The sequence below is a fragment of the Motacilla alba genome, chromosome 8 (assembly GCF_015832195.1).
Source record: "Motacilla alba alba isolate MOTALB_02 chromosome 8, Motacilla_alba_V1.0_pri, whole genome shotgun sequence".
In the NCBI taxonomy this organism is placed as follows: domain Eukaryota; kingdom Metazoa; phylum Chordata; class Aves; order Passeriformes; family Motacillidae; genus Motacilla; species Motacilla alba.
The window spans coordinates 21,436,281-21,453,922 of NC_052023.1; the positions used below are offsets into that span (position 1 = coordinate 21,436,281).

General features: G+C 39.0%; 2 long non-coding RNA genes across 4 annotated transcripts in view; one reads left to right on the forward strand and one right to left on the reverse strand.

The window, feature by feature from the left end:
- Positions 1-8,637, forward strand: part of LOC119703637 — a 122,408-nt gene extending 113,771 nt beyond the window's left edge. Inside the window, exon 7 of the long non-coding RNA XR_005257677.1 lies at positions 5,366-8,637. This is a non-coding gene — a long non-coding RNA (uncharacterized LOC119703637). The remainder of the gene's footprint in view (positions 1-5,365) is intronic.
- LOC119703635 overlaps positions 1-17,642 on the reverse strand; it is a 105,950-nt gene that overhangs the window by 8,676 nt on the left and 79,632 nt on the right. For 2 of the 3 annotated variants that reach the window (XR_005257676.1, XR_005257674.1), the window contains 5 exons: positions 14,377-17,156; positions 8,071-8,194; positions 3,661-3,873; positions 3,231-3,285; positions 1,209-1,524 (listed from right to left, as the gene is read on the reverse strand). This is a non-coding gene — a long non-coding RNA (uncharacterized LOC119703635). Of the gene's footprint in view, positions 1-1,208; positions 1,525-3,230; positions 3,286-3,660; positions 3,874-8,070; positions 8,195-14,376; positions 17,157-17,642 lie in introns of those variants that run through there. The other variant, XR_005257675.1, reaches the window with a different exon arrangement.

Consider the following 17,642-nt stretch of genomic DNA (forward strand, 5'->3'; position numbering starts at 1 on the left):
GAATAGGAATCGAAGAAAGGAATTGGTGCTGCACATTAGTATTTAACTTCTATCCAACTGCCTGTTTCATTAAAATTTCTCAATGATGTTGAGAAAATCAAGTTCCTTGACATTAAACAATGAAACAATACCAAGAAGACAGAAATGTCCTGACCTGAGAGCATACCAGAACATCTCCCCCCTTTAAAATGCTCTCATTGTAACAGCACATCTGGATTTCTTGGCTGTTCATTACAACATGAAATTTTAAGGCAGAAAATACATCTAATAAAGGTGACTTACAAAGACTCACTGTGCATTTATGCAAGTTAAACAAGAGGTAGGAGTGGGAGTTAAGCCCTCCTCCCTTCACATCTGAGCAAGCAGCAAGCACTTCTTCAGTAACAAAGCTGGACTTACATGTAGGGTTTGTGCCTCCTCACCAGCCAGGACTAACTCTATTGCCTTGTTTTACTGCTGGTGCGAATGAGGCACTTCAGAGCAGCAGCTTTCAAAGATCAGTGCCTGTATATACGCAAGTGAATCTGCACTTACTGCAGATTCTGGCCAGCTGAGGTCTGTCCTTCAGAGCCAGAGCAACCAGCCCGATTTCTGGGTGCTGTAAGGGCAGTGCTCCCCAGCTCCTGGCAGCAGCAGCAGATGGAACTTCTGCTTCCATATATATATAGATATATCTGGTGGTGGGTTTTTTTGGTTTTGTTTTTGTTTTCTATCAGACAACACCTTACTTATTTTAGTTGTGCATTCAGTTTCTGGTCTGTGGACTGAGATGGCCACTTGGCCTCTGTTTTTTAGTAAGTGGGTGTTTTTCTACCAGGAGATTAGTGCTACCAATTCCTTTGAAAACCTTATCTTTTTTCATAGGGAGAAAAACCCCTTGGCTCCTAGAATTAAGAATGTTTCTGCCCACATATTTTTCAGTAGAAAGAACCAAATTTGGCAAGTTTACATTAATATTTCCAGAATCAAGACATTGTTTATATTTTCCCTTCAAATTGCTAATGCTCAGGAAAACTAACTTTCCTTAGACAGCCCTATTTCTACAACTATTGTCCCAGTCTTCAACATCCCTGTATGGTGCTGCCCATTTGCTTGTCCTGCCTACATCAGAGTGAGAAAAGCAAAACAGTTCTGTGGTGCACGAGCCAATCCCATAAAAGTGCCTAGCCAAGCTCTGGAAGCCCTCTGTGCTGACAGAAACAGGAGTCCAGCCCTGGAAATGAAGTACTTTGGGAAGACATCTTGAGTCTCCTGAGTCTCTTCAACACACAGGGGAGCAAACTTTGTTACTGTCCTTCTGGAGAAAGAGGGGCACCTACCCGGTGACATGAATCCAGCTCCACAGTGCAGGGGGAAATGGAATCACAGACATACCATGTTTGGACAGCTTTGTTCAGGTAATTTTCTTGAGGGGTGTAGCAGAGGTGCTCATGAAGCTTTCAAGCTTGAAGGTGTCAGTGGGAGATTAACTTCAAATTACTCCAAGCTAGTGACCTGGGCTCTTTTTTTGGAATGTAAGGAAACCTGAAAAATAACAAAGTGGGTGCAGCTAGAAAGGTGATTTTACAGCTTGCTGCAAAGCTGAATTTTCAGTCTTTCAAAAGACGAGCAAAAGTAGATAAATTGTGTTCCTCTGGTTTTACTGCAGGTCCACACCTTTGAGATCCCCATATTTGCTGAAAAATTTTCTCTGAAGACTTCATTAAGTTCTGGCCCTGACACCAATTTGTCAGCAAAAGATAAAGCATGTTGAGAAGCCATCCCAAGAGGTTCCTCCTTAGCACATTTGTGAAGGCTGAAGGCATGTTGCTGCTTGTACTGACTTCTGAGTGTGGGGTAAAAGAAATAGCAAAAAGAGGGACAGCCCCCACCCATGAAACAAGTAGAGGGGAGGTACGTGACTGGTGACATGTTTTCTGTCCTGTTAAACACTGCTCCCTCCCACTGCAGTGCCTGAGTTTGCCTCTATTCACCATGGTAGTAGGTAAAGGAAGGACAGGCATTGTAAAAAAAAATTAAAATGGATTAAATGGTTAGCTGCAGATTCATTTTCACTGTGTAATTTTCTAAGTATAAGCTTTGTCCAGGATGTGGGAGGAATGCTTCTGCCATGCAACAGTGGCCTACCAAATACCTCTCTCAGCCCTGTGAGCAATTTGAGCAGCATTCTGCATGGTGTCTTCTTGAAAAAGATGTAATTCATAACCTCCCCCCCGTTTCCCTGAGCTCCAAAAAATATCTGTACCAGTTTCCTAGACGGTGACGTGTACACATGGCTTAGTAGAAACACAGACAAAACACATGCAGCACTGCATATGTTTCAAAAGCCTGTATTCTTCATCTCCCTGATATATCAAAATGGAGTCTGATGGAAAACCAAGATGCTTTCCCGCGTGGTGCTGGAGGCCACTGTGACAGCTGAGGTCAGGAGAGGAGAAGGCATGCAAGAACACTTCTGGCTGAGTTCCAGAATACAGAGATTTCAAGTTTCTTGTCAGGACAGAAGAGTACTGTGCACTTGTATTTCTAGCTGTTGGCACTCCAACTATACCCAGCTAGTCAGAAGGATCGGTTATAGTTAGAGCTCAGTTTGAGAGGAGATTTCAAACAGATTAAAAATTCTTATTCATTACAAGCTTCTAAATTAAGTGAAACTCACTGAAAGATTGGTTTCTTTCTGAATCCTGGACAATTCTTTACATTGTGATCAGGGAATGAGGTTATTTTGGACTCTCAATTTAGAAACACATGTATGAGATTTATGCTAGCACTCGTAATGCCCAGAATTACAGAACTGTCAACAGTTTGTCAAGAAAAACACTCACTCTGGACTTTTTAAAAAGAAAAACAATTTAAAAATCTGTTTGGGACCGCATCCGTGTCTCTCAGACTTGAGACATCTTGCAACTGTAGGAGCACAAATGTAAATGCAAGATGACCTGCACTGTGTTCAAGGCATGTGAAATTTTTCTGAAATGCCTCCTTCTAGTTCCCCAAACTAATTAGCACGTGCAGCCTTTCCGCAAGGCTTTCTTGCTTTCTCATGCAAATGCAGTGGCAGGAGCGCACTGTATATAGCACAGCCCTGGAAAGGAGGGCAGGGTTGCCCTTTTGGGTCGCTTCTAGAACTTGCTTTCTGTATGTGCTGCATGAAGCTCCTGCAGTGTTACATGAACGGACAGCACAAATAAACTCCAGCATAGTTACCACTACTTTCACGTTTGATTTACCTGAGCAAGGTCTCCTTGGCTTGTCTTTCTGTGTCGCATCAACTCCTGCTTCGACCTGCAGGAAACCAAAGGGAGAAAGTTTTCTGTGTGGGTTATACACTTTTTTCCAAAGAACCCTTGTATAAACCCCCTGTGCTTTCTGTGTTGCTGGAGTTGCCCGAGGCAGCTCTGTCATTGTTGATAATACATTAAGCCCAATGCATCAGCATGCCAGAGAAAAAGATTTCCCAGGATCAGCTGTGCCCTTTGTAGAGCGGTAAGCAAGAATGACTAAGGTATAAAAGGGCATACTGTGGTGAAGCTTTTATGTGAGTGGGGACTGCATGGGCAGAGAAGACATTAATGCCTGCTGCAAGCCATGAAGAAATTAGCAAGAAGTATAAATGGGAAGTCAAAGACAAGTAGAACAGTCACACATCCAAAAAATCACCTGGACAACAGAGCTGAGTGATTGAGAAGCAAGAATCCTGCTTTCATGTGATGGCCCAACTGGCTGCAGAGGTTGGGTTAGTTTGGCATCCTTGGGCTCCTTCCTGCTGACACTGCTGAATCAGAAGAGTTTATTGCAGAACAATCTGAGCAATATCTTGAATCTTCAACCCCAGTTTTGCATAATTAAATCACAGTGGTTCAATGGTCAAGACTGTAAGTGAAAAGAAAGGATAGAGTCAGTTTGCAGGAAGCAGATGTCCTGTGACAGATGACCAAGTTATCTTTAAGCTGATACATAAACTGGTTCCTTTGCAAATCAGCAGAATGCAATACCCAGCTGCTATAGCCTCCCTGAGTGTAATGTGTGCATCTGCACTTTCTACTTGATTTCCTCTGCCCTGTCCTCTGCTGTACTCTGTGAACCTTCCTAAGGTTACAAAGGATCTTCCAAGTTACAAAATTGTCCCTGATAAAATTGATACCATAGTGGCACTTTTTGGTGAAGCTATTACTAAACCCAAATATTCCACAGTTCTTATATGTTCCAGGCAACTTTTCATGACTGAGACAGATGTATTTGACAAAATAAAAACCAAAACAACCTCCCCCTTCCCTGCCCCCTCCACCCCCCCAAAACAACAAAAAAATCAGGCCTATAATTATTCTACTAGCAGCAGACTGGTGATTCAGTAGACCAAAGACATGAGGATACAAAACTTTGTGTGGGCAAATGTGCCCGGAGTCTTTGACGTTACAAACCTTGTCCTGGCAGTTGCTGAAATCTATTTAAACAGTCAGTTTTAGAAGAATGACCAGAATGCCTTTGTAGAACTTCTTGCATACGGGAAAGCTTCACTTATTTGAGGGTAATCAGCACATCGCCCTCTCCTTTTCACATCATTTACATTTTTACTAAATGGCTTATCCCAGTATCATTCCAGTCAAATTTTAAGAGCATGGAATTGCTCCTATCTGCAGTACAGCAATATCCCCTCAATGATGCCTCCACCTCAGAGGGGTGCATGTAACAGGGTGTTTTGAGTTGCACCCCAGTGGCCAAGGCTTTGAAAAACCATTTGAAAGGCCAGAAAGTGCCAAGGTATATAGACTGCCAGGGTTGGCTAAGGAGAGTGCCACCCCTTTGCTTCAGTAATCACTCAGTTTAAGGATGTAGGGGCTGCTAGGGCAACCCAGGGCCATCCATCAAATCCTTCCTGAAAGGTATCTGAGAGCTAATCTGCATTTTACACGGCAGCTGCAAAAAGGAGCAGTGATGCTAAATCATGGATCAGCAAGCCTCTAATGTATCTAGCAAACACTTTTCTTAGTTTTTTCTCCAAGATTAAAGGCTTTCCTTTAGATCCTCTTTCTTGGCAATATAGAGAAAAGAATGTAATTTTTGTTAAATAGTCCCTTTTGACTGATGGAAGCTGTTTGCTGCATAAGGAATTGAAGGAAATGGCATGACTTGCTTAATAATAATTGACATGGGAGTTTTTATAAAAAATAAGGGATTGCATTTGATTTCATATTCTTATATAGCATTAATCAAAAGTATCTAGTGGCTAAATCAAATCATCCTCCTCCTCCCTGAATGTGGTCCCCTACCGAAAGCTTGGGAAGAGAAAATTGCAGTTGAACATTATGTCAGAGACTTGTCCCCAGTTCAGTTCTGATGGCCTTTTTTCCTGCATTTCTGCCAGAGTGAGATGGTTCACTGCAGGGAGCACCTGAGAGGCCCTCGAAGGAGTTGCAGGGCTGGAGAAGAGCAGCTCAGAGCACTCTGCCTTGCTCACATCACCACAACGGCTACAGAGGGAAAACACTCCTGACATGGCATTTCCTTTGCTGCATCCTCGGCTGCTGTGTGATGGGCAGGAATAGCAGGAGGTCACACTGGTGATTTCAAGCTTTAATACCCAGCTCTGTGGGGCCAGCTTCCAACAGGTGAGTGAAATGAAGAAAGAATGGGGCTTTTTTCATATTGATAAATCCAGCTGAATTGTGAGCATTCCTGAAAGTGTGCAAGGCTCTGATAAGAGCTTTATCAAGCATGTATTACATCAACTGGCTGCCACGCTGGCCCCCTGCTCAGCTGCTTTTCCTAGCAACAGTACCCAGACAATGAGCTCACATCTACTGAGGGAGCACTTCACTTCAGGGGAGGTGCTGTTCCAGTAATTCATGCTTGAGACCAGGTGTAAAGAAGGACAACCACACCCCAGGTTTATATACACAGATACTGGGAGAACTGAGGATCTTTTAAAGATCCACTTCAGCTCAAACTTCAGTTCTGCCCAGCTGACAGTCCCTCCATCTTCATAAGCAGCTCATTGGGCAGTCAAGAAAAATAACTGTTAATAATTAAACACCAACTTGTGAGAAATATAATTTCCAGATGTGTTTTTAATACAACATGTAATTAACAACTTTAACAAGGTTTATTAAACTCTATAAGGACTTTGCAGAAAAGCTTTAGTGGGAATATAGAGGACAGAACTCTTGATCTATAGAATAAAAAAAAGAAGCCCATGAATATAATTTCTTTTGTTACAATGAGACAGAGCTTGCAATTTCTTGGATTAAACTGGAACAGACTTTGAGAGTCTGTCTCTCAAAGATCTAAGAATTCTGAGAGACTTCAAGCATTCAGATTTTCATCACAGGCAATATTAAAATCCTGGATAAGAATATTCTTTGTCTTGTACTCACATGAATAAGAACTAATTCCACTTAGGAAATACAATATCTTGATTTAAAGGGAATTAATTTTGACCATCCAAAGTGGTAGAAGAATATGTCTCACATTGAAAATAAAAGCCAGTCTGCCCATGGAACAATGACATATGCTGCTGTTCATATCTGTGCACCTCCTCTGAAAAAAAGGTATGATAGTTTTTCCTGAAGCTATCCTGGGATAATTGTACCTTTGTCCTTTATAAATTCACATGTGTTTTTATAAGCAGAGCAAGGGTCCCAATGGTGCCATTAGAAATAATACTTTAAGAGATTTCCAAAGATATGTCTTGTTTACCTTCGATGGAGAGTTAACTAAATACAGAAATTTTATTTTTCCTCCTAACCAACAATAGATCCCTGTAAGTGTCAAAGTCAGTCATACACAATCAAATGTGCTGGCATAAAATTAGTCATTCTCTCACTCCTATAAAAAGTAAATAAATGGTGCCAATAAAGACATGCCAACATGAGAGAATAAACCTTTTGTTTTAAAGCACATGTAACCAAAGAACATAGCATAAGCTTTTAAATTCATTTTGACTCAGGTCTTGGCTGTTTGGGAGTCTTTCTCGGTGACTGGATCACCAGAAGACTATTTGCAGTGAGTTTTCATGCACAGATGCCACAAAATAACGAAAAAGCTCAGTTTCCTTGAGTGCATTCTTATTGAGTTGTCACAGGAAGAGAAGTAAATTTGTCTTAGTCTCTCGTTTCCTTGCAACACTACCCACTGCAGCTAGCACTAGGGAAGATTTGCTTTTCCAAGTCCAAATGCACAGTATCAGGATCTAACTGAATTATCCTTGCCAGGAATGGACTTATACTTCCCACGTAATAAAAATTACTTGTATCAAAGTATCAGAAAAAGGCTGCACACTATGCAGTACCTGGATGGACTTGCCAAATCATCTGAACGAGGATTGTTGATAGAAAAAAGGTGAATGTAGTGCTTTCAGTAGAGACTTCATTACCTCACAAACTAAGCAACAGTTGTTTCAGAAAATCAAACAAGCCCCATGGCTGATTCCCCCAATTTTTTGCCATCTGCATCACTTTAAAATAGTCACATAAAAATGACACATTTGAAAAGTTGTGGTATCTTTTAACAGAAAAATTTAATTCTCATTCAGTGCTCTGAGAACAAAAACTTCAACACTTCTAAGAAATTAAAAAAGAAAGTTGTGCGCACATAAGGTTCTTGCTACATCTGTTAGGAAGCAGAAAAAAATCACAGAACCCCAGAAATGGGGGGAATGGAACAGGAAGAGTGGATAAAAGAGCAGTATCCCAAGGACAGGTATATGATGACTATGAGTCACAAGAACTTACTCCCAGAAAAACATCAGAGTGCCTTTTAATGACATAATAAGTAAAGGATGGGCTGTACCTTTCTGGTAAAGTATTTCAGGAAGCTCCACTGAACTTGTTCCTCCTGAAATACTTTTTTTCAGGGTCCCTAGGCAAAGAGAATGATCTAAGCTAATATATTTCTCTGCCACTAAGACAGGGTGTAAGACATGTTCAGCCTGCAGTGCCTTAAGAGTATCTTGTATCCAACTGATATAAATATGCAACTCTTATTTCTCAGAGGACAGAACCCCATGGCTCAATTGTGAGAGTCGAGATTAAAAGATTTACAATACATAAAATCATTATCATACTGTCTTACCTGGAGTGTGTGTCTTCCTCCATGGCTTCAGTGATAGGATTTCTGTCTCTGGTATTAATTTCTACTGGTTGGAGCTGTGAACATTTCTTGTTGAGCTGTTCAGCAAAGACAGATCTTAGATATTCTAGAAAAAAGTAAAATATGGTTGCTTCATAAGGGATATGCTGATTTATTAATCTAAGTTGTGAAGGATGTCTGTGTCTAATAGTCTCTTATTTTAACATGTGGAGCTATAAAATAATTTACTGGGGCTCTGGGGACGTTATTTTCTACCTGGGTATTCTTTGCAGTGCTCAGATCTGACGATGTATTGTTATATGTTTATCCACCTGGTGAACTTCTCCATAATAATCTAATCCAGTCAGTTTTGACCTTTTTCAATTTGCAAACATCTACATGTTTCCTAGTAAGATTATGAATCCTCTCTGCACTCTGAATTTGAGGTCATGGGTAATAGTATTGCTTTCCTTTGTTACTTTGGAGGGATTGCCTGGAAATGGTCCCTTTGCAGTGGTTACAGGCCAGAGGTTCAAAACTATGTGTAATTTTATGGCCAAAGTCACAACTAGAGTAACTTGGCATAATTCTGCTGATTTCAAAGGAAAAATCTTTCAATAGCAGGAGTGAGAACAATGGCTAGTTTACTGTACAGTAGCTGAGGAACTTCCCTTGCCTTTAGTTCTTCTCTTAGATTTCACTGTCACTGAGATTGAGCTCCACTTCAATTTAATTGTATCTCCTTTGTACTCCTTGCTTACTACTCAGACTAGAACACACTGAAGAGCCCAAGAGGAATCTGAAAAAACAATTACGTAGGAAGTCTCATCAGAAAATTTCTACCATTTTATTTTATGCTTAGTCTCAGATGTATCCTAGATATCTAGGATCTTCAGTCAGGTATTGTCTTTCATCTCAGTGGCACAGTCCAACACATGCACAACTCTGATAGCAATTATATAGTTAATAATATAAATTTTTCTTGACTTCTCTGATCAAGTAATTCTACTGTTAAATTCTTAAGTGAGGTATTTTTGAATAGTGTTATGCTGATGTATACCAGTTGATCATATGCCAAATTTTCCAAATATACTTCAGGCTCTTCAGGAGTGAGTACAAGGGAAATAATGTTCCTGTTTCTTATGAAAAAGAAAGGCACAAAAAGTTCAGTAGTTATTAAGAAAAGTAACAATTAGGTCTGAAATGTTTATAACTAGATATCTTTTCCGAAGATAGTTAGAAGTATTTACATTTAAAAGACAAGAAAATCTCTGAAGAAATTAGAGAAAAATGGAAAATTGTCTCTTATGCTGTGGCTGTGTAGCTCACTTTGCAGCTCCATCACATGACAACGAATAAGTAAAGAAAACTATTATTATGCAAACTGCTCCAGGACAAAAGGGTATTACATATCTCATACAAAAGGGGGTTTCTTTAAAAAGCACAGCACATCCAGTGTTTAGGGTTTGCAGTTGAAATTCATGGCCTCGCTTGCCAATATTATCATGCAGCTGGGTATTATGCTATTGCTTTACTCTGAGGGGAGAAAAAAATCACAATAAACATTTTCAAATGGGCTCCTATTAAACATTTGTATTCTCTTATGTGACAATATCAGTTTTAATGATTTTTAGCGTTTCTTCTCTAGTGAAAAGGTCACCATAAAGACTACCACAGAGAATTTGATTGCATACAGAAAATGCCAAAAAGGTGCTTCTTTTGACTTAAAAAAATTATCACCGGAAAATAATATTAGGCATTATTTTAGTGTTAGAGAACTGATGAGATTAATAATAATTTTTCTCTTATTTAACAGCTATGAGACATAAGTCCATCTTTCTGTAGAGAAGGCTGCTGACAGAATCTCTTGTATTTGTTCTGTAAAACAAGAGTTTATTTTTAAAATTTTAATTCAAATTCATTTATTATCTTTCCAGAAAGTCTCTCTTGTTTTAGTAAAAACAAATCAGCTGACCCAAAACATTCCTGATGAATAAAAGATGAAATGTAGTATCAGAAATCTTCATCTCTTCATGACATGACTAGTCAAGCACTAATTTAGATGAGTAAATCTCATCTGTCTTTACAGGGTTGGGTGTTTCCTGCACTTTCTATATGCAACTTTAGTCATATGATTGTTGTGAACTAGCTTATTAAACATCAAGTTTTTTTCTTAAAACTCTCTTAAAGGAAGATAATAGCAAGTCAGAAAGTACAAGTCAGACAGTTGCAGAGGAACAGCTTAAGCTGTTTTTCATTTGCATATGTCACATTTCTTCTCTGGCTCTTAGATACATCCATCTCTGGGTATCTCCAGCTGTGTTTTCAAGTCCTTATTTCTGATTTTGTTTTTTGTTTTTCCCTGAGTTACCTGAGCATTGTCATTATAAACTGCTGAAAGATGTGTACTCTCAGTGATGTTATGTACTAAAATACAAAGGAATGGCACAAAATGAACAGTTTTGTGGCACAGAAGAAAAAAAAAAAAAGCTATGAAATTGTTGCTTGGCAGGAATTACTATAGGAGCCAGTCTGACACACTTAGCACACCATGGCATCCAAACACTAAATTCATACTAGCCCTGGGTGTGCAACAGAGTTAGCAAAACAGAAGAAGTCTTTGAAAAGCTCTATAGCAATCAACATACAATTTGAACATACCTTCATTTCCCTTTCATTAATCAGAAGTACAACAGATGCCACAAAATACTGCCCCAATCTCACTTGACTATCAGTAACCATTCTTTGTGGTGCTTACAGTCTTATTCCAAAAATTTAATTATTTTGTCCTTTTAGGTATCGGGTATGTTAGGAAAAAGTAGTGGAGACAGAAATCTAATCCCAAATTAACACCTAATGGTGTACTTAGATGTGTGCCATAGCATTGAGATAGATGTTATTTGCACACCATTTTAGTCCTAATCTGTGTATAAAAAACTAGTTATTGAAATTTACTACACAAGATTAAGCATTTTGATATTCACTCTTCTATTTTCTCTACTACTGGTTACTAAAAATACAGTTCCAAACTTATGTGTCAAACAGACATCAAGAATAGATACGTGCCTTTTGCAGTCATCAGTGTGCACAGTACTTGCGCTCTCTACGTCACTGCAACCTGGTTAACTGAGCTTCCAGCTTTCAGGAGCTAAAAGGGGATCAGCAATACAGATCTGTACTTCTCAGAATACTCTGTTCAGCACCAGGGCAGAATGCCATAGTCCTTTTAAAAGAGTCAGATTATCTCTGTTTTATCGAAGGGAAGATTTGGTCGCAGATGCTTGAAGAAATTCAAGGTGTGAGGCAGATCTTTGCAGTGCCACGGCTGCTGTACCACCATGTGGAAAGTCTGCACTGCTCCAATGATTCTGATGACTGAAAATTTTTCTTTGCTTGTAAGACTGCTAGAAGATGAGCCATCCAGACAGTTTTGTTTATTGGCTTTAGTGGAATGTAAAAACTGTATATGTGTCCATGATGGCTGAGACTTCTCCTGGGGAAATACTGGTTTGCCAAGATTTATGTAACTCTGCTTTCACTGTGCCATTCCTAGGATTAGGAGAAGAGGAATTTTGTCCAAGAGGGGAACTGGTTTGGAAACTATGTTTTCATTCAGAGGGGAGTTCTGCTGACACACTGAAATCTCTTTTCTTTCTCTGAAGAAAAAGTCTGAAACTTCAAAAATTTAAAATAACAAAAGTATCCTAAACATTTGAGTAAAAGTAACCAAATGGAGTAATTTGATTGTTCAAATGATAAAATACTTCTGTGAGCAGTGAAGCTGCATGCTTTGTGGTGCTCTGATACAGTTTGTAGCTGTAACAGTCTCACAAAATTAAATTAAAGCAGTAACAGGGGAAAGTCAGGCTTGATTGACTTTTTAGTGGTGGCACACAGACAAGTGGTAACACTGACCACTTTAAACAAGTGGCACTTTCAGCAGCTCAGAGAAAATGTCTACAGGAGCAGAATCACCTACCTTCACTTCAAAAGTTACTGAGACATCTCCAAAATATTTACCAATCACTTTCAGGATTAATATATTGAAGGTGATACCACATCTTCCTCCTCATGCTCAATAGTCACAGTTCACTTTACTCAATTATTGTCCCATCCATATTTCGTGAAGGAGAAGGAACAGATCTGCTGTGCTTCCTCTGCCCTGTGCACCACTTTGTGTGGGATGAGCTTTGGAACATGTGACAATGGGAATGCTGTGTAGAACATCCCATGAGACTGGCTGGATTGTGCCCCTATACAACCTTGCATAAATACTGGTTTGTTCATCTTCCATTTAAGCAGGATTTGTTTTTTTCCACACAGAAACATTTTGGTGGTCTTCTTTTTTTTTTTTTTTAATTTTATTTTAATTCTAGGTTTTTCTGGAATAATCAGAACAACAATACAAGATTAAGAAAATGCATTAAATGAGACATACTAATTACTGGCTGTGATTAATAAGTGATTGTAAGCCCACCCACATACATAGCTTCAATTGCTAGTAATTTACTTGCACGAATTCAATAGTAGCAGACAAATTTCAAAATACCTCAATCACTATTATTTTAATTGACAATTTGTCTGTTGTAACTGCTCCAAAAAACTTAACATTTCTTAAATTCATAAGAGACAAAGTAGGATCCTGTTACCTAGATTGATAAGGAGCCTGAAGCCTACCCAAAGACCTTTAGTCAACACTCAAAATAGCCTTCCTTACTGTGTTTTGCTTTCAGTCTCCCAAAAGAGTTTCTCTCATTTACTTGTCCGTAGCAAAGGAGAGGATTTATTGCTTTGTTTTCAAGCATTCTTCAGTTCCAATGACAGGAAGCCATTCAAGGCCTATGTCAGAGTCTTGACCACTTGGGGAACTATAATGTGATGACTTCCTAGGGAATTGAGTCACATGGGCTTAATGGCATTTGGGGTTATGGCTATCCCTGGTAGTAACTCAGGAGTGAGCTTCTCATGCTACACTGGAAGACTTCTGCCTAATGCATCCTCATGCTCTTGCTGCTCCCATCAAAACAGATCTGTCAGACATATTTTTGCTTAAAAATAAAATTCAAAAAAATTCTTCAAATCTTCTAGGCCATGTTATTAAAAATTCTTGTGTATTGTCTGTTAATTGTCCTAATTCTCTGAAAGGCGAGGGTCAATTCTTAAAAAACAGTGTTTGCAATTACACTATCAAAATTTAACACCGACCACAAGTATTAAAACAAGGCACATGAGTGAATATAGTTTATCCTTTGCTTAAACCATCAGTGTAGCTTTTGAACATGGTTTTAAAATAGCATTATCTAAAAAACCCCAATGTTATTAATCACTTCTTACAAGACTTTTAGAGGTTCTCCCTTTTCCTGTTCATAAATCCTTAATCTTTGCATTAATTTTTTTCTCAGACAGGAAACAGAAACAATTGATTTACATGGACAAAATCAGCTTTTCTCAGTTTTTAGTCCAGCTTCCTCTGAGATCTCATTGACCTCTAAAGTTCAACTTCTTCCAAGAAAGTTTTCTTTGGGATTAATTGCCTTCAGCACCAAATCATTGAGTGCCATAGACATAGCAGTGCTATAAGTAAAGCTTCAGCTTTTCCACATAAACTCTTATTTTCAGAGGTTTATAGTTTGGCTAAAAAAATATAGTTTTATGCTGAAGCTTAGTTTAAAAAGCTCAGTCTGGAAATGATTTCAGTTTCTGAGAAATCTGCGCAGCTCTGTGGTTGTTTTCAGATTGAAATTCTGACCAAGACTATGACTTGCTGTCTACATCCCATTGGTGCCTGACTTTCTAAAAGTACAGATCCACTCCTGAAAAATTATGGAAAGGCAAGCTAAAAGGGTGTTTTAAAAATGGTTATCCCATATGTTAAAGATTTTCAAATTGGATCTAGTCCCTGCTTCTCTGGAAGACAGTCTAATCATCTGAACACCACAGTATTTTTCAGAGGATTTCAGCCAGGCTGAGACGTGAGCCCAACTGCTCTGCAGTGATGGAGGGCTCTCAAGGTTTCTCTGAGTGCCTGCATGCAGAGTAATGGAGGAGCCTGCTGGTCCTGCAGCAGTTGGAAATGCTGATGGATTGGGGGATAAAAACGTTGTACAAAGGAGGCTCAAGAAAATCTGAATTGGCAAGTTTGGGGAAACTGGTGCCTCCTGCTCCTTTAGGAGCCATGGGAGTGTTCTGGTGGCTGGGGCTGAGTGCCAGGAGGGACAGGTGAGGGAGAGAAGGAATCAGGCACCTTTCCAGCATCCTGAGACAAAATCTTCACCATAATTAGAGATGAAACCAACAGAACTTACTTACATGCTGGTTTGCACAATCACCTTCAGAAGGGATTTGGAAGCACCATCTGGAGGGAAGGATGACAGAGATGGCATGGACTTTCCAGTTTCCTTTGTAGGTAATTCCTGTAAAGGGATGAGTTGGTCCTGAGTCAGTGCTGCTGGAGATGGGAATACAAACACAACACACAATGAAAATGTGTTCAAGGCCACAGGCTGCACATGTAATTGCTTCAAAGCAAAATCTTCTCATCTGAGATGGTGACCCAGTGAAATACACTGCTTCTTGTGACCACTCATTCTTTCCACAACAGAAATTTGAACAAGCCAAAGGCAATATTCTGCCCCCAACTTCCCCCAGACTGGTCACCAAAACTAAAAATTTCCCATCAGTCTTTCCACATAAGTACAGCACAATTTCTTATGCCCGTGTCCAGCAGCAGGAAGATTCTTTCATTTAATCAATATAAATAGTATCTTAAACACTTGTCATGTGAAGGAAAAGGCCGAGGCCCCCTCTAGATTATCCCCTTGTTTCAGATGTCACTCCTACATCCAGACAGGTCACCCATTCATCCCATGTTTTCAAATGGAAAGATATTTCTGCCCAACAACAGCAAGGCAACATCCTCTGAAAAATGAGGCACCAGTAACCATGTAGAATTGACAGTGCAGCATCTGAGTAGGAAATACCAACCTTCAGATCTTTGGGAGGGCTCCATGTGAAGCTGATCCAGAAATCTTTTTTTTTTTTTTTTTTGGCAACAGCTCATTATAACTAGGCAAATTCAGTCCAAACTCTGAAACTTCTTTTGAAGGCATAATGGCAGGGGAACCTCACAGACAGGATTAGAAGGAAGATAAGGAGGTAGCTTTACAGATGTCTGAAGCAGCACTTTCCAAATGTAAGGAATGGCATGGGATAAAGCTTCAGACTGAGCGACTGAAAATTCAAGAAGTCAATGAAGGAGGCTGGCATCATGGGCTAATCAGTGAAAAAAGTGATTTCTTGATCCTGCATGAGAGATGATAGGTAGGATGAGGTGCAGGCTTTGAAGGTGAAGACAAGCTGCTTATATCTGATAGAAAAAGGGTGTTACATTTGACAGCCAAAGTGATGGGCTAGGCAAATGATCTCTGCAGTGCTACGATGTATGGAAGCATGCTGCAAAATTGCATTTTTCAAAAGCAGAGGAATGGCTATTGAAATCATCAAAAGAGCTTGGTAATTACATACAAATATATTAATTCTTACACAGTAACAATCTCTAAGTTCTATAACTTGCTTCCATAAGACAATTTTTTTAATGGTTGTTTTAAACTTAAACTAAGCATGTTGCATGGGAAGGTGGGAATTTTATTGGGTGTTTCTAATGGCATTGTTTTGTGTCAGCATTTTTCATTGTAGCATTCCTTTAAAATTTCTATCTTATAAGAGAAAAAATGACTTGCTAACAAATCCTTTTTACATGCAACTCTTTTTGGTTTTGACTAAATCTTTTCATTTAAACACAGCACCTGAGGTCATTCAATGCTCATATCCATGGCAATTACATAACATCTTAGCTGGTGGTCTCGGTTTATTCTTCAGCTTCCAAAGCTGAGGAGACATTGTCCATTACAACTTGGAGATGACTCTGGAAACTCAGTATGCTGAATAACACAGACATCAAGTTGCTAAATGCACCACACCTCTGAGACGTAAAGATTTAACAGCACTTCTCCACTTTGTTTGGCAGTATTACATTAGAGTGGTTCTTTCCATAATACATATTAAATTAATTTTATTTCCTGTTGTAGCATATTCTTCATTTCCCCAATGCAGAGACTGGTACATAGACATTTTTCCAGGGCAAGGCTTTTCCTATTAATAGACAACTTGGCTTCACACACTGAGATGAACGAACAAGGTTTGGAGTGCCTAATTTAAGGGACCATATGTCATAAGCTATAGTATCCTGTTAGATTGGAATAAAACAAAGAAAGAGTGAGAAGAAAAATAGCTTCCTACCATTAGCTGACCTCAGACTGAAATTTTCGAAGATGTTTATTTAAGTGGGCTTAGAACTATTTACTTATTCTGTGCATCATATGAAGTTATGCATATTTCTTGATGGGGGTGCTGCCTCAGAAAAAGAACTTCTGAGCATTACCACAAGACAAAAATAACACAATGATCCTGATTTTTTTTTTCCTGGAACTGCCTTCAAAGGGTGGCCAGCTTCACATTTTTCTGCTTTGACTTTCCAGCTTGTAAAAACTGGAATACAGTTGTTTACTGTTTATTTAGTGTCCTGTGATCGTAACATATTGCAATTTTTCCTCTACTAATGTAAAATAGACTGGTGGATGAATGTCCTTTTTTTTTAGCAAATTATATTAATTACTATTATTGTTTAACCAGCCCATTTCAACTGCACAGTTCAAAGAAATGTGCTCTTTCAGACTCTTAGGGTTGTTATATAATCAGCATTCCTCACAAATATTTGAATGATTAGAGCTAGCAATCATATTTTCCTGGCAAGTTGTCCACTTTTGGGTGCAAACAGAGTAAGAACTAGAAAATGTAAAAATCAGCATTTTCATTTACTTCCTCCTGCTCATCCCATACATTCCTACTAGGTTTTTTCCTTCTCTGCTTACTCTTTCTCTAACTATCGCTTGAAAAGCAACATTTCCAGATAATTTCATTCAGGTAAGGATATGGGTAAGACTGTGACCATCTGACGGGCATACCTGTTGCACTTCTATTTTTAGGATGTGCCATTGCATACTTCCAGTAGAGTTCCAACTTCCATTCCCCTTATGATCCAAATTGGCAGTCACAGGTTTGTGGTTGGTATGAAAAACAGAAAAGGAAGACATGTCTTAGCTAATGTAACTCACAATTTAATTGTTTTCTTCTTGGACTCCTTCTGACCAAAGGCAGCAGGATAAAAGATTTACTCTATTTTCTGTATTTATGAAAGGGAAAAATGTTTGGAGAGAAAAAATTATTTGGACTGAGGAGGAATTTTGTGCACATATTTTAACCAGTAATTATTTGGGTTCCTTCTGAATCTGTAATGCTGAATATTGCCTGCATTCAGATACTCAAAAAGCAGAAATTAATAAAATGTAACAAATAAAAGCCACAGACAGGGAGAAAAATATCATTACAATAACTTATTCACATTTGCAAATACTACAGGCACTCCTCACCTTTCTTTTTGTCCTAAATTAGCTGGCAGCAGAGAGTCAAAGGTGATGTCTGGACTTAAGAGCCCAACAGCTCTGGGAATAGGGAAT